Source organism: Chlorocebus sabaeus, chromosome 8, assembly GCF_047675955.1.
Source record: "Chlorocebus sabaeus isolate Y175 chromosome 8, mChlSab1.0.hap1, whole genome shotgun sequence".
Taxonomy (NCBI): Eukaryota; Metazoa; Chordata; class Mammalia; order Primates; family Cercopithecidae; genus Chlorocebus; species Chlorocebus sabaeus.
The window spans coordinates 145,046,804-145,071,820 of record NC_132911.1 but is presented as its reverse complement, the minus strand read 5'-3'; the positions used below and the strand labels follow the sequence as shown (position 1 = coordinate 145,071,820).

The 25,017-nt window shown below is 61.4% G+C and overlaps 1 protein-coding gene across 2 annotated transcripts in view; it reads right to left on the bottom strand.

The window, feature by feature from the left end:
• Positions 1-24,759, bottom strand: part of PTP4A3 (protein tyrosine phosphatase 4A3) — a 43,488-nt gene extending 18,729 nt beyond the window's left edge. The window contains exon 1 of one of the 2 annotated variants that reach the window (XM_038000088.2): positions 24,653-24,759. The gene's annotated coding sequence lies outside the window, so the exon portion shown is untranslated. Of the gene's footprint in view, positions 1-1,388; positions 1,442-24,652 lie in introns of those variants that run through there. The other variant, XM_038000089.2, reaches the window with a different exon arrangement.
• Positions 24,760-25,017: the final 258 nt, after the last annotated feature.

Here is a 25,017-nt window from a genome sequence, read left to right as displayed (position 1 = left end):
AGGCCTCTCTGAGGAGGTGGCCTTCAGGCAGGGTGAGATCCTCCCAGAGGGTGGTATGGGCTCCAAAGGTGGGGAATGTATCAGACTCCACTGAGCCCCACAAACCAGCACACATCAAGTCTGTTCCCACTGGCATCTCAGAGCCCTTTCATGCCCCACGTTCCATCATCCCCGCCCCCATGCATGATGTCACCCCCACCAGAGACCCAAGCCTTATGAGCCCCATTTGACACAGAGGCCAGCCGGATGGGGCAGAGCCGCTGGAAACCAGGTTTGCCAGTGCTAAGCCCAGGGCTCCTTCTCTTCCACCCCAGCAAATCCTGAGAGCCTCATCTGTTCAGAGCCCAGGGGAGGCTGACGACACACGAGCAGACTGCAGAGCAGCCAAGCAGATGGCAGGAGACTCACGCCTGGACTCAGCCACTGCACCCCAGGCCAGCTTCTCATATCCCCAACTCAGCCAGGGACTGGCCAACCAACCCAGAAAGCCACTGAGACTTTAGACCTCACAGGGATGATTAAAACCCAAGATAAGAGCCAATGACCACCTCAGCTGCCATTTGTTAACAATAATCGTGACGTTTGCCACATGGTGGGAACCTGATTTTTGACAGAGCCTGATGACTGTCGGGGTCAGAAGGTCTTGAGTCTTCTCTGCTTATTAGATGGGGAGCGTCTGCGGCTCTGAACCCCCGCTGACCGCGCACTGCACAGCGGGGTTGAGCAGCCTCACCGGCTGCTGTGAGGATGAAGAGGTGAAGTTGGCCCACACTCCGGTGCGGGCGAGAGTCGCATCTGCTGTAATGGCCATGCCGACCACGGGGCCGCGTGGCCAGCCTGGTTCCGGTCCCACGGCACCTCCAAGGCCACCTGTGTGACTGGGGTGACCCAGGCAGCCCTGGTCCACCCTGCCGTCCTGGAGTGACCGCTCACAGGACCTCCTTTAGTGACAGAGTGATAAGGGACAAACCATGCGGCCACAGAGTGATGACTCTCAGCTATTAAGACAGGCCACGAGCAGAGGGGATCGGGAGCTTTCTCCTTCGCAGAAGAATCAGGTTGACCCCCACCCGCTTGACCCCCACCCCTGCCTCCGGATGGTGCAGCTGGGAGTCGAGGCCAGAGGTCAGCGATATAGGGACACAGCTCAAAGAGCCGTCTCCGCACATCGCCACGTGTGGTCTGGGGAGAGCGGGGTCCCGGCGCCATTCAGGGGGGCTCTGGAGGAGGCGCTTTTGCCACCAGGGCGGCGCCCTCGCCCACCCGACCGACTGCACGCTCAAGCCCAGCGGCGCGCGTGCGCGGAAGGCAGGGCCCCCTCCCTCGCGGGCCGCTCTCCCTGGTCTGTCCCACGTTCCGGGCCCGCCAAGGCCGGCGCAGACACTCACCCGGCAGGCCGGTCCTTCGCGCTCCGAGTCAGCCCAGCCGCGCCGCGGGCTTTATCCCCGCCTGCGCCTGCCCTCCCCGCCCCCGCGCCCCCCTCCCCTGCCCTACCCGCCCCACTCCCCACGCCTTCCACTCCCCTCCCCAACCCTCTGCCCCCCCGCGGCCCCCTAACCCCCCCTCCCCGCCCCCTACCCCTCTCCCCGCCACGCCCCCTACTCCTCTCCCCCCCTCGCCCCGCCCCTGCATCCCACCCCCCTCGCCCCGCCCCGCCCCCTGCCCCCCGCCCTCCGCCCACCGCGTACGTCAAAAGGGCCCACCCGGAGTCATGTGGGAGGCGGGGGCGCGGGGCTGGCCACTCCCCCGAAGGACCCCGGAACGCTTCGGCTGGGGCCTCGAACTGGGACCGGGGCCGCACGGTCCCAGGGCTGAGGCGGGTACCGTGGTCCCGGCCAGAGGGCAGGAGGGCCCCTCCAGCGCTGGCCTGGGCTCTGGGGCCCACAGGGGACAGGGCTGTCCCTAGGGCCCTGTAACAGCGGGAGGGGGCGGGAGGAGGGTGGCGCACGGAGACCCAGGCCCTGCAACTGGGGTGGGGAAAGACTGGGGACTGCCCGTGGCTCCGGCCTGTCTCCTCACTTCCTGCAGTAGGCTGGGAAGAGGGTCCCAGGGCCCGCTCCTTGCTGCGCTGGAGGGAGCCTCACTGCATCCCCAGCACGCCCACCTGCCCACACAGAAAGGCCCGGACCCTGCAGCCCGCCTCAGCTGCTCAGCCCCCTGGACCTCTTCCCTCCCAGGTGGCAGGCCTGGGCTCAGCAGGCCCTCACTTCATCCTGTTGTCCCCATTTCCTCCAGGAGGAAGTGCAGGCAGACAGGGGAGGCAACTTAGTGGTCCCCACCCAGGCCCCCCACCCCCCACACCCAACCCCCACCCCCCACACACAAGTTCTAACATAGTTAGTTCCTTCCGCAGGAAGTGGGAACTTCACTAGGGGAGGAGGGGCTGTTCCTGCAGTCCAGGGCCAGGGTCACCTGCCCCTCCCCCATCAGGATGCTGCCCCAGGCCTGGTGAGATCAGGAGGGGGTGGAGCCCTCCTACCTCACCCTGGAAAGGATGAGGGGGCGTCTCTCAGCCCAGCCCAGCCTCCAGGACTCTACCTCCTGGGGCAGAGAGTGGCCACTAAGAAGTCCACACTTATCCCTGCTCCCCCCAGCCACCCAGACAGCTGCCTCATAACTCACCACCCCTGCCTCGGCACCCCATCCACCTGTGCCAGTCTGGGACTGCCCAACAGTCACTACGCCCCAGCCTAGGGCTCTTCCCAAGCTCTGTGCCCGCACTGTCCTCAGCCGCCCACCCAAACCTCTCCTGCTCCTCCAGACAGAGTGCGGAGACTCACACCTGCCACCAGGCTGCCGCTCCCACGCGCACTCTGTCTGGCTGCCCTTCTCTCTCCCTACCAAGCCACCTCTTCCAGCCTCCCGGTGAGTGAACCTCCCCTGCCACAGCCACCATCCCCCACTACAGTCCCAGAAGCCAGGTCTACCTGGAGTCACCCACCAGGCTGGGCCCCCAGACCCCAGGGTCACACTCGGCCCCTTTTGATCTCCCCAGGGTAGGATACAAACCTCAGGGATCATTGTACACAAGTGGCCTAATGTCCAGCGATTGGACAGGACAGCTTCACAACGGCAGGCCAAGTCAGTGGCTCAGACAGGACTCCCAGTTCAGTGCTCATGCCTCACCTCCCAGGATGCCTGAGAACCCAGTGTAGAAACTGCCCAGTGGGGAGCTCTGGCAAGCACACACACCTGCATACACAGAGATGTGTGCTCACACGCACACACACGTGCCACAGAAGCAGATGACCAGATCAGATGCCTGTGCTGGGAAGATGGGGACTCCATTGCCCTGCAGCAGTCCAGCCCTACGGTGCCCACCAGAGCCTCCAGGGACACCATGAGCCCTGAATCCTCCATGTCCTCCTGTCCACACCCCATCTTTCATCTTGCCTGGAAGGCCTCTGTCCAGGCTAGAAGGAGCATGGCACAGGAAGGAGGATGGCACAGCCACACCAGCTGTGACCAGTCACTGCCCTCCCTGCAGCAACCCTGACCCATCTTGGAACAGACGCAGCTGGACTCCTGAGTATTTCCAAAACCATGGCCTCCGTAACATGCAGGTTTCCAGGCCACACCCAGCTCAGGTGCCCCACTCACACACTCACGAGCACACGCGGCCACACCTGGCACTGGGCAGGTGGGAGCTGTGTTGTCGGCCCTAACCCTCCCTGCCCCCAGCCTCCCACCCCAGAGCTCTGTTATAACACACCTGCCGGCAGCAGCTTCTGTTGAGAGTCAGTCACTGGAGTACAGGGTGTTGGGTCAGAAATTGTGCGGCTCCAGGATTCTAGACGGGAGGAAGCAGGCATGAAGCCTGCCCTGGCCCTGGCATTAGGCCTGCATGCCCACGGTCCTGCTGCCTTCCTCCTGGGCACCATTTAGCCCGTGCTGTGCCACCCACATCCAAGGCCCCTAAAGGCCAGTACCCAGAAGTGGGCTTGGTGTCCCAGAGGGCATGGAGTTTCATTTGGAGCTCATGGCCTCTGAGAGGGAGCCTCTCCCCGCCCCAGTCCCTGAGCCCCTGCCAAGAACGCAGAGGCCCCCAGCAGGCCCAGAGGAGGCCCCTGATCTGGCCTCCTGGAGAGCTCAGGGCCTCCCTGGCACACCAGGGCACAGCCCCTACCCCTCCTGTGCCACACACCAGTGGACCCTCAGCAGACACAGCTAACTCCAGGACAGGAACTGACCTCCAAGCTCTCCAAGGGTCCGCATGGCCTGATGGTCCCTTCTGCTGGCTGGAGGAGGCTGCCCAGGAAGGTCCTCACCCACCAGCATCAGCCAGAGGCCCCAAAGTGGTCCGCAGTGGGGGAAGGGCATGAGGCCAGCCCTGAGCCCACTGGGCCTCGCTGAGCCTCCACCCAAGTGCCCCTGGGAACTCCGCAACCCTCCCGTGCATGCTGTGTGCCTCTGGGCCCCTCTCCCAAGCTCCCAGACCTTGTTAGTCACCCGCACAACATGGGAATCATGAACCCATCACCAGGTGAGAACACACAGGAACTGCCCCTGGCAGTGCCCACAGAGAGGCCAAGAGGGCAGGGTGGGCAGCGGGTACACTTGCTGTGGGAGTGCTCAAGCTAAGCCTGCTCTGCAGAAAGGATCCAGAGTTTGACTGAATTCCATGTGCCTGCCTGGATGGAGCCAGGCCTTGGGCCCACGGGCTGTCTCCATGGAGAAGAGGCCATGGCTTCCCCTTGGGACCCCTGGACCATCCAGGGGACAGGGCCCTGAGGGCCATGAGCATGCAATCAGCACTAGGCAGGCAGGCAGCCCCTGCCTGCTGTTCCTGGCATGCCTGTCCCCAAACCCAGGAGCAGGGTCACACCCCACCCAGCACCTTCACGGGAAGGGGAGTTCTGCCCTCTAGCAGGGGAGCCCATCCCCCATGCCCACCCAGCCACCCGTGCTCACTTGGGAAGTGGGGAGCTGGGCCGACCTGTTCCTCCACAGTGGGACCCTGTCAGCAGGGTGTCCAGGAAGCTGGTGGTCCCAGAGGGTGGCTGGACCTTGGGGCTATTTCCACCATACCCAAACGCCCTGGGCAGGGCAGCCGTCATGTACACCTCTGCCATATCACAGAAGAGGAAGAGCCCAGCCTCAGCCACTGCCCAGCACACCACCCCCATACACCCCACAACGCCCCTCCCTGAACCCAGTGTCCAGTCCCGTGAAAGGCAGAGAAAGCCCAAGAGCCCCTCTGTGTAGTGGCCTTGCACGGTGCCCTCAGCACAGGCAACGTCCATGTGTGTCCTCAGATCAGTCCTGGAAGGCGCCCATCACCCCCTTTTATGGATGAGTAAACTGAGGCTCAGGCTGTGCAGTCAGCAAGAGCTCTGAGAGGCTGAGACGGGATTCAGGGCCCACCCAAGGTGGGCACTTTCTCTGCATTTTCTTAAAACAGCCAAGCCCTACACTCCATGTCACCGTCCCAGCAGGCGCGGTCTCCCCGTGCTCAGCCCCTGGGATTCCCTCCTCTGTGCCACCCAGGGCCTGTGGGGTCAGGGGGGCAGGAGGGGGGTTTGAGATCATGGAGCTGGCCAGGGCCACTGGCCAAGGCTCTAGTGGATGCACGTCAGAGGGGCCTGAGGAGCCGCGGGAAAGAGCTGTGACCTGGCCTCGGGAGGCCACGTCCAAAATAGCCAGCCCCGCACGGTGAGGGGACTCAGCCGGCGTGCACGTAGGCCTCTCGGCCCCAAGCACTGCCAAGCTGGCTGCAGAAGGTCACAGCTATTTCTGGGCTGGCCCGATGGTGAGATGCAGCCTGGCACCCCCAGAGCCAGTGCACACAGCGCCACCAAGGCCCAGCGGGATGGGGCTACCCCCAGGACACATGGTGGAGGGGCTGGAGGGGCCCGCAGGCTCCCCATGGTTCCTAGATCCTGCTGGGGGAACCGGTGCGATGGCCCTTCCTCTCTGAGCCATCTCCCTCCCAAAAGGCATGTGCAGTGCTATGAGTGGATTAGTTTCATAGTCACACACTGGCTTTTAGAGGCCACCACCACATGCCAAGCCCTGTGCTGGGCACTTGGGTACACAAAGAACCAAACCAGACCCGGTGCCTGAAACAATCAAGGGGTGGGGCACAAAAAGCGGGGCTTGGCCACTGTCTTCAGCTTCTGTGACCCTGGCATACAGAAGGAGGGTGATTTGTGGCAGGGAGGCCGCAGGGCACACACACGTCCACCCCGTGCACACAGAGGCGCCCCACACCTGGCAAACCCACACCACCAGTGCTGCCAGCACTGGCCCGGGCTCCATCTACCCTGGGTGTTGGCCTTCCCCATGTGACAAATGGGGAACCTGAGGCTCAGAGAGGGTGCGAGACTCAGCCGGTGACCCCCCAGGTAGAGCCTCAGCTCAAAGCCAAGGCAGGTAGGTTCTCTGGGGTCCAGGGAAGGGGACAGCTCCTTTCAATCCTGGAGGCCTGGCCATTGCTCAGTCTGTGGCCACTGTCCTCACACAGGGCTGCCAGCTTGGGAGTGTGACCTGGTTCCCCTCCTGGCTCCCCATTGTGAGCTGTGTGGTGGGCTTATCCCTCAACCTCACTCTGCTGTGTGCTCATCTGCAGGACGGGTTCACTGGAAGACTGTCCTCTGTGCCTCAGTGTGCTCATCTGTAGGATGGGTTCACTGGAAGGCTGTCCTTCGTGGACCTGCCCTTGGTGTTCTCCTGGGATCGGAGGGACATTACCCTTTCCAAGAGGCCTCGCCTGAGTCCCTGGAACACTGGCACTGTGCCAGGTACCCACAGGGGCTGTGAGGACACCAAGCACCCCAAGAAGACCACCACTTGGAGGACAGTTCCCAGCAGGCACCTGACAACCCTCAGGGGAACCTGGGCAGATGGGGCTTCTTCCCCGCAGGGCTTCTTATTAAAGCCCCTGTTTCTCCATAGATGTGGGGACCTCAGAGCCAGGCGGGTGGCCAGCAGGGCATTTCTGGAATGTTTTTGAAACCAGGCACTAGCAACAGTGGTACCTCACAGAACCCCACCTTGGCAACACCAGATTGGGCCAGCCCCATTCCCCTAGTCTGGCTGGGAGCCTGAGGGCCGGGGCCTCCCGACTCCTGCCCATCTGTGTGGCTGTGGGCAGTTCTGTGATTCTGGGGCCTCATCCGTGACATGGAACTTCAGATAACCCAGGCCATGGCATGAGGGGATGGCAGGCGGGCCATGTGGGCTGTGACCATGGTGACCATCCGCAGCAGGGGCTGGGCAGAACCAGGCCTGGTCACCTCCCCGACCCAGCCTGTATGTCCCCATGTTCATCACAGCCGTGGTGACGGTGGCTTGAGGGTAGCAAGTTTAGCTCCTGGCTGCAGGCATTGGCTGCCATGACAACAGCCAAGGCCAGACTGGATGCCCATCCCAGGTGGGTGGCAGGTAGGCACTGCCCCAGGGAGGGGGCTCCCCATTAGCAGGCACCACTGGGCACCCAGCCACGGCCCCTCACCAGCCCAGGCAGGGCAGGAGGGGGCCTGGGTCACATGGCGCATCCTGGGAGCTGGGCACGCTGAGCAGCCTACACTGCCCACTTTGAGCACCTGCCCAGCTCCCAGGAGAGAAGGAGGGGAACCATCAGAACCAGCAGATCTAAGGGAGACCTGCTCTCCCAGGCATCTGAAGACTCAGCAGGCAGGTGGGGAGCACGCCAGGGAGAAGCCAAAAACCTACAGGCGCTTTCCAAAGGACCTCAGCTCAGAATGCATCCTGCCAGCCTAGTGGCTACGCAGAGCCCTGTGCCATCTTATGCCCTCCTGCACAGCCCCTTGGGGGCTCTGGGCATTGCCGTGGTGCCCAGAAGGGGTGGGCAGGAGGTCAGGCCACAATCACCAGGCCTGCAGGCAGACTAGGCACCAGGTCCACGGATGGAGGCTCCCATCCTTCCCATCCCCCTGCCCCACCAGGATCTGCCACCAAATAGCCCTGGACCTGAAGGGTGGAGCTGGGGGTGGAGGGAGCTCACAGGAGCCAGTCCCTACCCCGCCAGCTCCAGGACTCAGAGACAGCCCCGGGCCAGGAACTTTGCCCTGTCTGGCAGTGCTGCAGCCAGGCCATTCACATGGGCCGGCTGGATGCTGGCAGCTCCCAGGCCTCCCCCAGCAGGGCCCAGGGAGGACTTGGGAAGGCAGCCGTGGGTCAGCACCTTGGGGACTGGGAGACGCTCAGGTCACACTGCCTTCATGTTGGGGCCGGGAATCCCCAAGGAACCATGCAGACTGGAACCCCACCCTCCAGAATCAAATGCCCCACCAGTCCACCCAGATGAGCAAAGAAAACAGGTTATCCACATCAGGGCTTGGTGACGCTACACAGCAGCGTGGGTACGTCACAACCTTGTCTGTGCCTTCACTCAACTCTCCAGAGGCAAGGCACTCTGCGAAGGCTGGGGAAGGGCCTTCTCAGTCTAGTCTGTAGTGCCCACCAAGCTCCTGCCCTGCCCTGAGCCCTGGATGGGTGCCAGCATCCCTGTGTTCTCCAGTAGCCGGTGACGTCCCCACAGCACTGGGAATCCGGGGGCAGGGCAAGGACACTTTCACCCTATTTTACAGACTTCTGAGAGCTGCTCAGGACAGAGCCTGTGTAGGCGGGGATGCTATCCTAATTTATTTTTTGAGATAAAATTCATAACGCATGAAATCCACCATTTTAGTCTTTTTTTTTTTTTTTTTAAGACGGAGTCTCGTTCTGTTACCCAGGCTGGAGTGCTGTGGTACGATCTCGGCTCACTGCAACCTCCACCCCCGGGTTCAAGCAACCCTCCTACCTCAGGCTCCCAAGTAGCAGGGATTACAGACGCCTACCATCACACCCAGCTAATTTTTGTATTTTCAGTAGAGATGGGGTTTTGCTATGTTGGCCAGGCTGGTACCAAACTCCTGACCTCAGGTGATCCACTCGCCTTGGGCTCCCAAAGGGCTGGGATTACAGGCGTGAGCCACCAGGCCCAGCCATTTTAGCCATCTTAAAGTGTACCCTTCAGTGTTTTTAATATGTTCACAGTGCTGTGTAATCACCACCACTAATTCCAGAACACTTCCACCACCCCCTCCCACCAGCAGCCGCTCCGCCCCTCCTCCCCCAGCCCCTGGCAACCACCAGTCTGCTTTCTGTCTCTGTGGACTGGCCTGTTCGGGACATTTTTTATGAATGGCCTCACCACGTGGCCTTCTGTGCCTCGTTCCTTTTGCTTCTCCTGGCGTTCTAAAGGCTCGGCCACAGCGCAGCCTGGGTCTGTGCCCGCTCCACTCGTTGGCTGCTTATATTCTACTGCAGGAGTGTGCAATCTTTTGGCTTCCCTGGGCCTGGGCCACACTGGGAGAACTGTCTAGGACCACACATAAAATACACTAACACTAATGATGGCTGATCACCAAAAAACAAACCCTCATAATGTTTTAAGAAAGTTTATGAATTTGGTCGGGCACAGTGGCTCATGCCTGTAATCTTAGCACTTTGGGAGGCTGAGGCAGGTGGATCACTTGAGGTCAGGAGTTTGAAACCAGCCTGGCCAACATGGCAAAACCCCATGTCTACTAAAAATAGAAAAATTAGCAGGGCATGGTGGTGGGCGCCTGTAATCCCATCTACTCGGGAGGCTGAGGCAGGAGAATCACTTAAACCCAGGAGGTGGAGGTTGCAGTGAGCCAAGATCCCACCACTGCACTCCATCCTGGGCAACAGAGGGAGACTCTATCTCAAAAAAAAAAAAAAAAAAAAAAAAAGTTTACCAATGTGTGTCGGGCTGCATTCAAAGCCATCCTGGGCCACGCTGCGGGCTGGACAAGCTTGTTCTACCATATGGGCCTGCCACATTTCGTTTGTCCGTTCCTCAGCTGACAGACATTTGGGTCATTTCCAGGTCTATCTGAATTTTATTCTCAGGGACCGAGCCAGGGGACTGTGCAAGGTTGAAGGGAGAGCTACACCTTAACCGTCACCCCACAACTTCTGTTCTCCCAAGACCCCATCGCGTACAGGAGGTTGAGGTCCTACCAGATGCACCCTTGTGGGAGTCCCAGCTTTGTGTCCGCATGTGTGAAGGAATGGAGGGGGCAGGAGAGGGACTGGGGGTGGGGAGGCCTGGGAGTCCAGGCCAGCACGTAGACTGTGGGGACACAAGGCAGGTAGGCAGAATCCACACCTTCCAGGGTCTGTCCGGGCTGTGCCAGGCTGCTGAGGGAGGATGCTGGGCAGGTCAGGGTGGAGGGAGGTCCCAGTGGCCAGGGGAGTTGGGGAGGGACCCTCCAGGATCCCCGAAGAGAGGGCAAAGGGTACCCCCCAAGGGCCTGAGAGAGAAACCAGAAGGTGAAGGTGGCATCAGAGACGGGCCTTAGAGGACAAGAAAGATTTCTGAGCACATTTTTGGAAGTTCAAAGCATAACCTGCATGACCTTGCACACAGGGCACAGGGCAAAGGCTTATTTAATTCGCTCAGTGGGAACGGCAGGAGGCAAAGCCGGCTCAGAGGAGGATTCAGGGCGAAGTGCCTACAGCCCTTGAGAGCTGGCGAGATGGATTAAGATGGAAAGAAGAGGTGGGCTGTCGGTGGCGTGCAGGCAACACAGCCGTCACCACTCGCCATCTTCTCTGCCACAAAGAATCCACTTGCACCTCTACCAAAACTGTAGTTCATGCAGGGTGTCAATGAGTCTGGGCCCCATTTGATCACAAACACTGGGGACACACATCCCCAGAGTTGGCCTAATTGATCCAACAGAGCAGAGTGGAAGAAGTGGGCATCCAGACGGGGGTGCGGCTTGAGCAAGGGCCAGAGGCAGGAAGGCAGGCAGCAGAGAGAGGAGGGCAGGACTTCCCAGGGGTACACCCCAGGGAACTGCTCTCTGGAAAGGGCGGGCTCTGGGTGGCAGCGAGAGAGGAGGGCAGGACTTCCCAGGGGTACACCCCAGGGAACTGCTCTCCGGAAAGGGTGGGCTCTGGGTGGCAGCGAGAGAGGAGGGCAGGACTTCCCAGGGGTACACCCCAGGGAACTGTTCCCCGGCTTCTCAGAAGTGCTTCAGGGCATGGACAGGCCTCCACAATCCCCAGTGCAGGCACGTCACGGAACCAAGTGCAAGGTGAAGAAGTGGAAAGTCCCCAGAATCCCCAGACGGGGCAGGAAAGCAGCCATGGGTGGCTGACAAGTGAAATGGTGACACCTGAGCCCAGATACCTAAAGCCACCGCCCAGAGGGGCCACCGAGGGTCACCAAGAATCTGGGATACCCACTGGCATCCTGAGTATCCCCACTGCTGCCCCCACCACTGTCCTTGACCTAAGTCAGATCACAGCCCCCTCTGCTCAAAGCCTCCAATGGCGCCCACATCACTCAGGAAAGCCAAAAGTCCTTATCGCCCTAAAGGCCCCACACGACCTGCTCCCTGCCCTCTGACCTCCTACCACTGTCCCCTCCTCATCTGCTGCAGCCTCACCTGCCTCCCAGCTGTTCCTGCAACTTGCCAAGCACAGTCCTGCCTCCGTCCCCTTGCACTGGCTGTGCCGGTGGCCAGGAGCATGCTCTGTCCCCACGTTGTCCGGTGCTGGCCCCTTCTTATCACTCAGATCTCAGGTTCAGCATCCTCCTGTTCCTCCTGCTAGCCACCGAGACCTGTCCTCCGTCCCCCACCCACGGTAGGGGTCATCCCCTTCTGGCAAACTCGTCCACCTCTCTCCCCGCACAGGACAAGAGCCCAGCCACAGCCCCAACCTCGGCTCCCTGGTTCTGTGAGCCCCGTACACAGCAGGTGCTGGCTTAGTGGGTGTGTGAACACATTTGACTGTCCTGTGAGTGGGAGTAAGGCAGAGACAAGCATTCCCAGTGAGGGATGAGGATGCTGAGGACAGAGAAAGGAACACCCGCCAGCAGCCATTCCTTCTCACCCAAGCACTCCCAGCAACACAGTGACCAGGGCATCTGTGGATGGACCCAAAGTCACTGTTCGGGTGGTCTTGGGAAAAACTAACTCCAACCTCAGGGACCCGGAGGTTGGAGGGCCTGGAGGAAGGATTGTCTGCTGGGTGTCTAGCCAAAATTGCTTGGGGAGCCCCCAAGGAAGACAGGACATGCCAAGCACCCAGAAAGAACTGGGGACCACTTCTACATGGGGTCCACAGGACAAGGAGCCAGGCATGCAAGGCCCAAGGGACCTGGGTCCCCACTGCCTCACTGCTCCCTCACCAGGGGGCCAGGGCCCTAAACAGTGCCAGAGAGGTCCTGCTTATTCCTGGGGCAGCCCCTGCCGCCCTGTTCGTGACTTGTCTGTCCCTGTCATGAACTGTGGGCAGCAGACCGGGAGTGTTGACTGACCCATGCCAGGTCCCCACGATCAGACACAGGGTCAGGCCCAAAGCAGGTGCCGGTTAACGCTGTGGGATGAGGATTTCTGGCAGTTTCAATTACTTCTTGAACACTCCTGGCAATGTAGACAGTCAGTGCCCAATGAGTGCTGCCAGTTGGTGGTTACTTCCTGAGTGCCAGGCGCTGCTCCATGCCCTACTTCTGCGCCCGCCCCATGGCTGCCTCCTCCTGGAGGCCCTCAGGGGATCCTTGAGGATGGAGCCCCTGCCTCTGCAGAGATGCTCTGCCTCCAAGCCTCTGGGCTGACTCGGTATCACCTCCCGAGGACCTGTCCATTCTGTCCATCCAAATCCCACCTCCCTGGAGGCCCATTCACCAGCCCACACTTACTGGGCACCTACTGAATACCATGGCTATACTGCGGGTCCAAGGGAGCTCACGAGGAGAAAGGTGCAGTTCCTGGCATCACAGCAAACTTGGCAGAGCAATCAGGAGCTGGACTCATGGCAGCCAGAGACCCCAGGACCCCAGGACAGGGGGAGAGAGGCCCTCAGCTGCTGGGGAGCCCTGCCCCAGTGGACCCTCCAACCCCATGAGAATCCCCTATCCTTGACCCAGTTTCTACCCGAACCCCTGAAAGGGGGAGAGGCACAGAGGCCCCGAAGATGGCCCACCTTGTCCTGCACCATCCATCAAGTACAGCAGCTCCTCAAATAACACTGTTGCTTTCAACGTGGTTTCGTGATAACGCTGATGAGAAAAACAAAATCGCTTCCCATTCAGGGCCATTGCGTGGCGTGTGCATCAGTTCCCCAGGTCTGTGTGGGTTTTCTCCCTATCCTCCAGCTCCCCCATACCCCAACGCGGCGCACATCAGGTGAACAGGCGTGTCGCCATGGCCCTGGCTGAGTGGGTGTGTGCATGTGAGTGTTCCCCGCAAGGGGATGGTGTTCTGAGCAGGGTCGGGTCCCACCTCGTTCCCAGAGCTGCTGAGACAGGCTCGGCCACTCGTGACCTTGAACTGGAAAGTGGGTTGGAAAAATGAATGAATAAATGCATAAAAATTATTGCAAAATAAAAATTCGTCAAATAGACACAGTCAGACGAACGCATGGCAATACAGGAAGCCACCACGTTTGTGACTGTTTGATTTTGAAGTGCGTGGTGGCAGGAGGCACTCCCGGGAGACTACGGTCACCGTGCAGATGTGTGTTCCGCTGTCACTCACTGACGCGCGGAAAGCTGGGGAAGCAATTCTCTTCCCTGTTTAATTCACTTTTCTTACATTATGTGTAGCTCACATTTACTTCAGTGTTTAATATTAGAAGTGTTTGGGGTCTTCATTTGAAGCTTGGTGATGTTTTTGTAACCAGAAGTACCTGGCAGGAACTTAAGTCTTACCTGTATCTATCAACTTATGGTAATACTAGTTTCCTTAAACCAATTTTCACTGACAACTGGCATCACTTTGCTTAAAGTCGCAGCTTCCAAGAACTTATGGATGACGTGACATGAGGACTCACTGTACACCGTGCCCAGGAAAAAAGTCTGGGGTGCCCTGTGGCCAGCCTGGGCCCAGCGAGGCCCGGGACTCTCAGACCAGAGCTTCCCCCAACATCCCACAACATCCTCCCTTCTCAGCAGCATCGGCAACACCAGGGAGGGCAGTGCCGCTGCACACACGGTGCCCAGCCTCCTCGGCCCTGCGCGAGGCCACTGCAGCCTTTCCTCTGGGGCTGCGTGCTGGTTGCATGTCCTCTTTCACTTACTGTCTCGTAACGAGTCAGGATGGAGAGGCTGACGGGGCTCATCCTGGGGTTGGCCCGGCTCTGACCTGGGGAGGTGGCTAACCCTAAGTCCTGTCACTCCCTCCGAATCAGGGGCACCACACCCCAGGGCTGCTGGGAGGCTGGATGGAAGAACAGTGGCCCTGGTGCACACAGGAGGTGCTTGGGACCAGCCAGGGACCCTCCTGAGACATCTATTCCTACTCTGGACCAGCCCGCTGGCCAGGCCCCCAACAAACAAGCCCCAGGGCTGCCTGCAGGCACCTGGATCCGCCAAAGCCCAGGTTCTCACGCTCACTTCCTCTTCATGGGAGGCTGGGGACGCCCACCAGGCCCAAAACCCCAACACACTCTCAGGGAGGGCTCACCCTAGAAGATCCTGTGTAGACACCTTCTAAAGGGATGGGAAAGGGGAAGCAGAAGCGGGGAGGGGTGGAGGGAAAGTGAGGAAAGAGGGGAGCAGGAGGTATGGGGGAGGGGAAGAGGGGTAGCCAGAGGCGGAAGGGCCATTCCCCAGCCTCCCCATGTGGGCGGGGGCAGGGTTGCCCGCCCCGCCCCACCCCACCAGACTCCTGAAGGCAGGAGGCCAGGACAGGTGCGAGTCCGCCAAGAACACAGGGCGCAAGGCCCCACGGAGGTCACAGATCCCCCTATGGCCAGGCAGGCCCTGCTGGCAGTGTCTATGGGAAAGGCCCTGGACCCAGCCTGCTACATTCAGGCCTGTCAGTGGGCACTGGGGTTGCCGCAAATGCCAGGGTAGCTGGACCCATCCTGTGGAGTGGAAGCCCAGGCCCCTGAGCCCGCTCCAGGAGGGTCCAGACCTACAGGGTGACCTGAGGGAGCCCTGAGCAGGGCACCAGAGGACTGAAGGAGGTGGTGGAGAGAGGGGTTCTGCAGGGCCACAAGCACCCCGACTGGTCCCATTCATGCCCTCAGCTCCCGCCGGCTGCACCTGCCCACCTCTCCCTTCACCCGCCTCACCCACACCTTGCAGCCTCAGACCCGTCACCCAGGGCGGCCTCCAATGTTCCCAGAGGCTGCACCCTCTGCCGGCACCCCTCTCCCCAACTCCCTTCTCCTGGACACCTCAGCTGCTACCCAGGTCTCCTCCTCTAGCCCCAGCCCAGGGTGGCTTGTGTGATGTCAGGAGAGGTGTGGGATCCCGGGAGCTGGAGGAATGGCCCTGACATCACACAGGCCACCCTGGGCTGAAGCTGGAGTGGCCTTGTCTGTGCCCCGAGACTGTGAACTTCATGGGGCTGGGTCCTGCTGGGGCCACAGCGGGGGATGGGTAGGTGACTGTGTGGATGGACAGATGGATGCGCTCGGTGAATGGTTTGGTCCACGCTCCGGCCCACGTGCCCCAGCACCCCGCTCCACCTGCTGTTCTCTGAGCTCCCTGCCCCCGCATGCTTTCCTGGGACTCCACGGCACAGACCTCTGAGCCGATGGCTGTCCTCACAGGCCCGGGGCCCCTCGGGACGGCCCTTCCGGTGACTTCCTGCCAGGGAGGCTGGGGGAGGGGTAAACAAGGCCTCCAGATGGCTTCCTGTGGCTGGGCAGCCGTGGGAACAGCCCGGCCCAGGGACGCCACCAAAGGAGGGGAGGGTGGGAGCAGGGGCCGGCCAGCAGTATCCATCAGCAGAGCATCTGCTGAGATGGACCCGCTGCCCTCTTGGAGCCTCCGACATGGCCGGGGGGGATGTGACACCCTGTTTACAGAGGGGGACACTGAAGCACAGGCAGGCAAGTTACCCCAAGGCCAGCCGCGAGACCCCTGAGCCCATCAAACCCAGTGCCCTCCCCTCCACACCAGAGGCTCCTGACTCTGGCCTCATCTGCAAAGGAGCAGACGAGCTGGCTGGCTGGAGGCCACAACACCACGACGTGCAGGCGTGCAGGTGCCAGCTCGTCTGTCTTCCGTCCCGCACTGCCACTCCCCAACTGTGTCACCTAGCAGAGTGCCAGCCTCAGACACCAGCTTCCCTCCCTGGGAAACAGGGCAGCCATGGCAGCTGCCACCAGGGGACCCTGAGGTTTAAGGATGTGCCCTGGGTGAGCTCAGGCTGCCGGCCCAGAAGAGGCTCGCGACGGTACCATTCAGAGTGATGCTGTTCCATCAGGTGCTGGGTGCCCAGGAGGAGCCTGTCCTCACCCGGCTTGCCCCTTCCTGGTGCCTCGTGCACGACTCCCTCTGCACCGTGATGCCATCTTCTCCCAAAAGCCCACCCTGACTAGCTGCTTCCTGCCCCACCGTGACTTCTAAGTCTTGGGGACACACGCTCCAGGAACGGAACTGCCATCTCCAAGTCTATCAATCTCTAGGGAACTGCCGTCTCTAGGTCTATAAGTCCTACTCATCCATGGGATCTCTTTGGGGTCACGACCGCCCCTCTCTGCCTACTGTCATCCCCACAGGGCCAGTGTGGGCCCGGGCAGCCCCCCAAGAGGTATGGGGAGGCGGGAACTACATAGCAGCCAGGATAGGGATGAAGGGGGTGGCAGGACACACAGCCGGGCACCAACAACCCTCCCGTCTGAGCCAGGGTTCTGCCAGTGGGCCAAGAAAGACTCACCCCGGTGCCGAGATGCACATCCTGGCTGTCCACGGCCTCACTTAGGAGAGCCCATCATGGGGGTGGGGAGTTGGCTGGTTAATAAGCATCTGGCCAGACCCAGAGACCAGGGTCCAAGGGTGCCATCGGGAGAGGACCCCAGTCAACACCCAGGGAAATTTCAAGTGACACCGCAGAACCGCACCCAAGGCCGGCCTGGTTCTTGTGAAATGAAGCAGAAGCCCAGAGCTACTGCAGCCATGTATTCACCGGGCTGTTTGAATTTTTATAATGAACGTGACCAAATGTGCAACTAAAACAATAACCACGTTTGGGCTGGGCACAGAGGCGGGCCGGGCGCAGTGGCAGGCCGGGCACAGAGTGGGCCAGGCGCAGTGGCTCACACTGTAATCCCGGCACTTCGGGAGGCCGAGGCAGGAGGATCCCTTGAGTCCAGGAGACCAGCCCAGACAACATGGTGAAATGCCATCTCTACAAAAAATAGCTGGGCATAGTGGTACATGCCTGTGGTCCCAGCTACTCAGGAGGCTAAGTCAGGAGAATCGCTTGTGCCTGGGAGGCAGAGGTTGCAGTGAGCTGAGATCGTGCCATTGCACTCCAGCCTGGACAACAGAGGGAGACTCCATCTCAAAAAAGAGAAAACAATAACTACATGTTTGAAGTGTTGTTCAAATGTCACCTCTCCCCTATGTGAGCTCCTCGTGGGTCCCGTAGTGCTGCCATTGCAGGTCCCCAGCCTGCCCCAAGAACACAACCTGGCAGGTGGGGAAACTGAGGTACCCGTGGGCAGCCCTCTGCCAGGTCACAGGCCTGGAAGAGAGTAAGAGGCGTGCCACCACAACCCGGTCCATCCATGGCAGTCACCGGCCCAGAAGCAAGCAGCTTGGCTCAGCTGGCTGGGGCTCACCCATCTGCTGTGGGGGCTGGGGTCTCCCCATTCTCCAAACACAAAAGCTGAGGCCCAGAAAGGGCAGGAGCAGGGAGAGCTGGCAGAGCCAGGGCCAGGCCTTGTAGCTCCCTAGGGCCATGCAGAGAGGACAGGGAGGCCACCAAGGGGAGGGGCAGCCGGGAGCCCCGGGCACCCCCAGGGACCCCCTGAGCTCCACACGGCAATTCCCAGCAGATGGGCCTCTGGGCAGCTGGCCAGAGGGAAGCAAAGCCCGGGAGGAAGTGCCTCTGCGGCTGACCCAGGACGGGGAGATTAAAGGAGAAGATGTTTGCCTTGGCAGGGGCCCCAGGACCAGGCGAGCCAGAGGAGGGGGCCAGCGTTCCAGGCATCAGTAGAAGATGCCAGAGTGGGGGTGCCAGGAGTAAGAGGTACCCGCTCTAGGGGCAGGGGCAGAGTGGATGAGCAGGTAAAGCACACTGTGTGCCGCAGCACGGGTGGTGACGGGGACCTGAGGCGGGCGGGAAGAAAACCTGGGTGGGGTGGCGGGGAATCCTCCAAGCCCTCCCAAGCCTCTTCCAGGAAGCCTGAGTCACAGGAGGGCCCCAGGGCCAGGAGAGCAGCCGGGAGCACCGGTCCCGTGGGAAGGGGACCGAGATGGGGACAGGGACAGGGCAGGGCCACCCGTCACCTCCTCTAGCTGGGCCAGGCCTGGGTTCGAGGTCTCCGTGGCGGGTGAGGACGAGGCCGTGGGAACAGGCTCCTGCAGCTCTCCGGAGGGACGGGGGGGTGGTAAAGCTAGAGAGACTGGGTCCAGCCCATCCTGCAGAAGGGGAAACTGAGGTCCAAGAGAAGAGCCTCTTGGACAATGACGTCATCAACTGAAGCGTCCCCTGGGCAGCCCAGGCCCGGACACTGGGAAGACCAAGGCAAGCGTCTCCCCAGCCAGGCCCCGAGCACCCTCATCCGGGGGTATTCAGCTTCCAGAGTCCAGGTCTAGCACATCCACGCTCAGCCACGGACCCGAGACCCTCCAACTCCCAGGGTTAGAGCCTCCCTCCTAATGCCCCATTTCCAGGACCCACCCCAGGGAACTCTGATCCCCCCAGGCCCTGCCCCACCTCACCGCCTTGCTCTAGAACATTCCCTGGCTCTGCCACTCCATGCCCCAGGATGGGAGTCAGACCTCACCCCAGGGAAATCTGATCCCCCCAGGCCCTGCCCCACCTCACCGCCTCGCTCTAGAACATTCCCTGGCTCTGCCACTCCATGCCCCAGGATGGGAGTCAGACCCCACCCCAGGGAAATCTGATCCCCCCAGGCCCTGCCCCACCTCATAGCCTTGCTCTAGAACATTCCCTGGCTCTGCCACTCCATGCCCCAGGATGGGAGTCAGGGACTTGAACCCTAGCATGCCGCAGTCTAGGGGGTTCCCAGACTCCCATCTGCCCACATCAGTAATGGTGGCTCCTGCAGGGGTAGTGGAATCTCTGGGAGTCGGGGGCTGTGCCTCAAACAGAACCAAGCAATCCGGGGGTGCTTCCCCACCTTACAACCACTCATCTGGTCCAGCCTCTTATTTGCAAGTGCAGAGCAGAGACTCCAAGGGATGTTATGCCCACCTCTGAGGGTCACCTAGCAAGAGACCTGGGCCCCACTGGCCCACTCCACCTCTCATCCAGCAGACAAACCCTGAGCACTGGCTAGGCCAAGCCCCAGGCAGAGGGCACAGGAGCCCTCTTCTCGGCCATCCCAACACCACTGGACCCTGACCACATCTTCCAGGGCCAAGGGCTCCAGCCTGGGCACCTCCAGGCAGGCCTCAAGCAGACACCTCCCTCCCTGCTCTGCCTGTGCTGACTGTCCAGGGTCCCACGTCCCGGTCTCGGCCCGTCCAGGACTCAGCCACACACAGCCAGGCTCACACATAATAAACGCAGGAGCCAGGCCGACCCTGGACAGAGAGCGGGCTAGTGGTGCCAAGGCCTCAGAACCAGGGGCAGCAGGAGGAGCAATGCCCAACTGAGGTCTAATTTCTGCAAAACATGTTGTTCAACTCCCTTCCAGCTCCGATGGGCAAGGATAACAGAACCTTACTGAACTATCCAGAAAAATCACTGCCTTTTATAGACAAGAACACTGGTCCCAAAGAGGTCAAAACCAGGCTCCACAGCCACTGAGGCACTCAGGCCCCGAGGCAGGGTTCTCATGCCCAGTACCCGCCCCCCCCACCTGCCTTGTGAGGGTTTGCAGGGGATGTGCACCCCACCTTCACCTCCTGACTCACTGTACCCCAACTGAGGCCAGCGGGGAGCATGTGCCCAGGGTGGGGCAGCCAGGTGGCAGAGCTGTCATTGTTCTGTACTTGTGGTAGGAGCTGGGCATGGCAGAGGCCCTTCCCAGCAGGACTCCTGTCCTCTGCCACCCAACCCCAACCCAGGACAGGCCTTACAGGAAGATGTCCCAGCCCACCCGGGGGGCTCCATCCCGGTCACTGGGACCTCCTTCAGAGAGCCCCCATTGCCTGGAGCCTGTGTGACCTCATGAAGTGACAGAGCCTCAGCCTCTCACTGTACAATGGGCAGACGGCCTGCCCTGTTGTCACAGAGACCTACCAGAATGGGGTCGGCACAGCCCTGCACACCCTGGCAACTACCTTCCCCAAGCCCTGGCTTCCCTGCCTGTAACACAGCTCTCACTCCTGCTCCAGGAGCCACTCTGGCCCTGAGGAGGTGGCTGAAGCCACATTCAACACCAATCAACCTGCGTTCATCCCGTTGAGCCCTCTGGGGCCTTCCAGCCTGGCTTTCTCCCTGGCCAGCAAAACAGCAAGGGAGGAGAGGCTGCAGGATCCAAGCCCCCAGCCAGCCCGGCCACCCTCCCACAGGAACACCTGGCTCAAGGGCAGGTCACAGAGAGTGCAGCCCAGGCTGTTTCGTTCCCTGGATCCTTCGTCCACTGTGCCTGGAACCCCAGCAGGCTCAGTGCACTCAGGGCCCACACGTCAGCTTGTCTGCTCCGCACACGCAGCCCATCAGGTTATGCGTGGTCTCGTCCCACGAGAGAAGGGTACACTGAGGCTCAGAAGGTGACATAGCCAAGCTGGCGTGGCCAAGTTAGCCTTTCCCGAGGCCACCTCCCCCCACTCTGTAGCCCCCATCCCCACCTCATCTCTTCCAGGCCCAATCATCAGCAGGTGCCCTTTGTCCCCCGTGTGCCTGTGGCACAGCTGCTCCACTTGGTGCCAGCTCCTCGGGGCAGGGCTTGAGACTGTCCTGTTCCCAATGGGCCAGAGCAGGCATACACAGTAGGTGCTCCAGGGTTGGGGGCTCGGTGAGAGAGGAATGCTGGACGGGCGGCCCGGGGCCAGATTCCATGCCACCTGATGACCTGGAGAGGGGTCCTTAGGGCCACACCCTTGGCTGGGAAGAAGAGCCTCACCTTTTCTAAACTGTCTTTTGTACAACAGCCTTGGCGCAGCTCAAAAGATAAGTGAGGTTCTCAGGATCCTGACCTGAGGCGCCCCAAGGAGGGGAGACATGTGCACCCTTTCTGCCAGGTGAACTACTGGGCCATCGGAACCCACAGCTCTTGCCCCACCCACACTGGCACCGGCTGTGTCCACGTAGCCCTGATCCCACTTGGCTAAAGAGCGCAGCTCTCAGCTGCCATAGGCGGCTGCCAGGACCCTCCACTCTCTGCTCGGGCTCCTGGGTGGAAGGAAACACCTGTCTATGTCCCCGTCCCACCTCCGGGAGGCCCCACTCCACCCGACCCCCAGGGAGGCCAGCCTACCCGATTGGCAGGCATGGGGCACACCCCGGGCTGCCCCCAACCGCACCCACCCCACTCGCAGCACACCGAAATCAGGCAGCGGCGATGCCACCCCGACCACGTACCTGTGCGAAGTGCAGTACCTCCTCCTGCGGCCCACAGCCACTCCCACCCAACTCTGAACCTCCACCCACGGCCCACGGCCATTCCCACCCAACTCTGAACTGTGCAGAGAGGGCGGGGCTCATCGGCCCTCGGACCTTGCCCAGGTTCCTGCCTATGGGTCCTGCGAGCAGGTCCAGGTCAGAAGGAGGGGTGGGAAGTCTTTTTTACCTCACACATGTTCACCCGTGTGACCGAGCCTCACCATTTCCTGCCAGGAAGACCCATCATTGCTCCCATTTTACAGGTGTGGAAACAGAGGAGCAAGAAGTCAAGCATCCAGGCCGGGCGCGGTGGCTCAAGCCTGTAATCCCAGCACTTTGGGAGGCCGAGACGGGCGGATCACGAGGTCAGGAGATCGAGACCATCCTGGCTAACATGGTGAAACCCCGTCTCTACTAAAAATACAAAAAAAATAAGCCGGGCGAGGTGGCGGGCGCCTGTAGTCCCAGCTGCTCGGGAGGCTGAGGCAGGAGAATTGCGCGAACCCGGGAGGCGGAGCTTGCAGTGAGCAGAGAGCGGGCCACTGCACTCCAGCCTGGGTGACAGAGCGAGACTCTGTCTCAAAAAAAAAAAAAAAAAAGAAGTCAAGCATCCAGTAAGACACTGGGAAACCAGGCCCTCCTGCCTCTAGCCCAGCCTCGGCCTGCTGCACTTGCTAGGAAACGCCACTGAGGGCAGGGAGGGGTGCCAGGGATCAGACGGAGTAGGTGACAGCAAGGGTGGCCAAGGTGGAGGTAGGGAGAAGCGGTGCTCTTGAGGTGAGAAAGTGCCCTGGGGTGGTCTGGGACAGCAGCCATCTGGTTACAGCCTTTGGTCAGGTTTGGGACCTTCATGGAACAAGGCAAGCCCAAGGTCTTGGGGGGCAAAAAATCACTGCTATCTGTCAGCCCCAGGCCCAGAAGCTCGCCGCTCAGCCCCTCTGGCCAAATGCCACCTGGGCACCAACCCGGTACCCTTTCCACTCAACTCTCCCTTTCGCCAGGACCTGCCAACCAGGAAGAGGCCTCCCCAAGCTGTATCACCGCCATCTGGATGTAACTCCCTAAGGAGGTCACGTGCATAGGCACTGGGCACCAGCGGACACTCTGCCCACCCTGGCGGTGAGCGGGAGGGCTCACACCAGCTTATGTGCCCCTCTCAGGCTGTGTGTACCTCTGCCCGAGTCCTCAGCCAGTAAAGTCACATCTGTGTAGCTTGGGTGTAGTTACACCACAGAAATTGGCCAATGCCAATTCAGGATTTAGTTAAGTATTTGTTAAGCGTGCCCTCGTGTCATTTTTGAGCCCAGCCACCCATGGTGACTCCAAGACCTCCTCACCATCCAAACTGCCCACTTGTCTGAGAAAGAAGCCACCCACCCGGCCTTCCTGCTGTCTCCCATGTCCAGTGCCTGACTGCCTCAGCCAGCCACCCTCCCCATGTCCTGGGCTGGTACTGAGGACAGAGAGAGGACCAACTGAGGCCCCCAGCCTTACTCAGGGCAGGCTTCCGGGAGGAGGGCAAAGGCAGAGAGGAGCAGGTAGCTGAGGAAACCACCTGGAGGCTGCGTCTCATCCCCGCCTGCATTTTCTCCCTCCTGCTGACTGCCTGTGGGGGCCTGTCCGCAACCTGCCCCGCTCAGCCAGCCAGCCATGCCCCCCCTCCAGGTCCAGCACTCTTCATGCTGACTGCCTGTGGGGGCCTGTCCGCAACCTGCCCTGCTCCACCAGCCAGCCATGCCCCAGCTCCAGGTCCAGCACTGGGCCTGGCACAGAGTGCTTGGCGAACATGTTGGGGGTGTTGAGGGGTGACCAGTTCCCTAGCAGGGCTATTTGGAAACAGTCCAGGAATTCCTACACAGGGCAGCTTCTCCTCCTTAGTAACCAGAGTGAGGGGGGCCAGCATGGTGATTGGGAGACCCCCAGTGGCTAATTCCACTCAGGTGACAGGCTCGGAGCCACCCATTGACAGCAGCTCCAACGCCGCCTTCACAGATGGGAACACCAAGGCTCTGCTTAGCCGTACAGGCTAGGGGTTGCACCAACTCCACCTTTCTGGGCCTCCATCTCCTCATCTGAGAAATGGGGTTAATGAACTTCTTGGGAGGATTGCAGGAACTCTGTGAAGCACGGCTCTGCACAGGGCTGCCAGGGGGCTTCTGTCTGTGTAAGGCCACAGGCACCCTGTGTTCAGTGAACTCCTCTGGTCTGCAGCTGAGGACACTGCTCCAGCCTGGGAACAGGGCCCCCAGGGTCCGCAGACTAGGTGGACGCCCAGCACTCACCATCATGAGCAGGGCACACCCCAGAGCCTGCAGGCAGAGAGAGGAGGTGCAGCACGTGCCTTTCTGCCTTGGCTGAGGGTGCTCGGGCACACAGTGTGACCAGCTAGCCTGGACCCCACGCTGCCCTTGGAGCCGCTATCAGAGAGGACCAGGGAAGCCTCCCTCATAAAGGGCTTCCCTTCGGGAAGCGACAGGCCAGGGTGAAACTGCTCTGCCCACTTGGAGCTAAGCATGCCACCACCCCACCCCGGCGGCCACCAGCTGCCCAGGGGCGTGTCAGGCGTCACCCGTTTAATCCTGAGGCACGTGGATCAAGGCTGCTGACCTGATTCTACCGGGGTGCTGCTTGAAGGGCTGAGGCGCCGCCCGAGTCCCAACACTGGTATGGTCTGAGCCGGACTCCACCCGGCCTGAGACCTGACGCTCGGCTTCCCCGTGACCTCCATTGACATCCACGACCCGCCCTGGAGGCACGGAAGGCTGTGGGGTTCCAGCCCTCCAAACTGTGCAGCTGAGGAAACTGAGCGCTTAACGGGGGTAGAGCCAGATCCTGGGCGGGACCCTGGGCAGGATGAACTCAGGGTAGGAGGTCTCCCGCGCACCCAGAAACGGGAGCGGGTCACCCCTTCCAGCCAGGGGTGTCCTGTGGCTCGCCAGGGGAAACAGCAGCCTCCCGGGGCTCGGCCCCGGCACGTGGTAGCCTCCAGGCCCACGTTCCCGCCGGAGCGGACGCCAGGCGAAGGGTCCCGGGACGCGCCGGCAGGGGGAAGGCGGCGGCCCTCCCGGCTGCGCGGCCCCGAGCCGTGCCCAGAGCGGGCGGCGAGCTCGCGCGCGGACGGCCCCCCACGCGCCTGCACAAAGCGCCGCGCGCCCCCGCCCCGAGCGGGCGCGGAGGAGACTGACCTGGCGGTCCGGGCGGCGCCGGCACGACGGGCGGAGGGCTCGGGACGCGCGCGCCCTCGTGCACAGGCGCGGCCGCGGCGCCGCCAGCTTGGGGCGCGCGCCGGACCCACCGGGTCACGTGGGGGCACGGCCCAATGGGAGCGTTCCCCACGCCGCGGCCGCGCGCTCGCCTCCCCCGAGGCCGCCCCTGGGCTGGGAGGAGGTGGCTGCGGCCGCGCGGGCGGCCTCGGGGGCTGACCTTGGCTCGTGTACCTGGCGGGCGCCTAGGCCAGGTCGGCCTGGGGCGGGCGGGCGTCGGAGGGGCAGTTTTGAAGCCCGAGTGAGGAGGCAGAGGGCGGGATGTGGACGAGGCCATGGAGTTGACG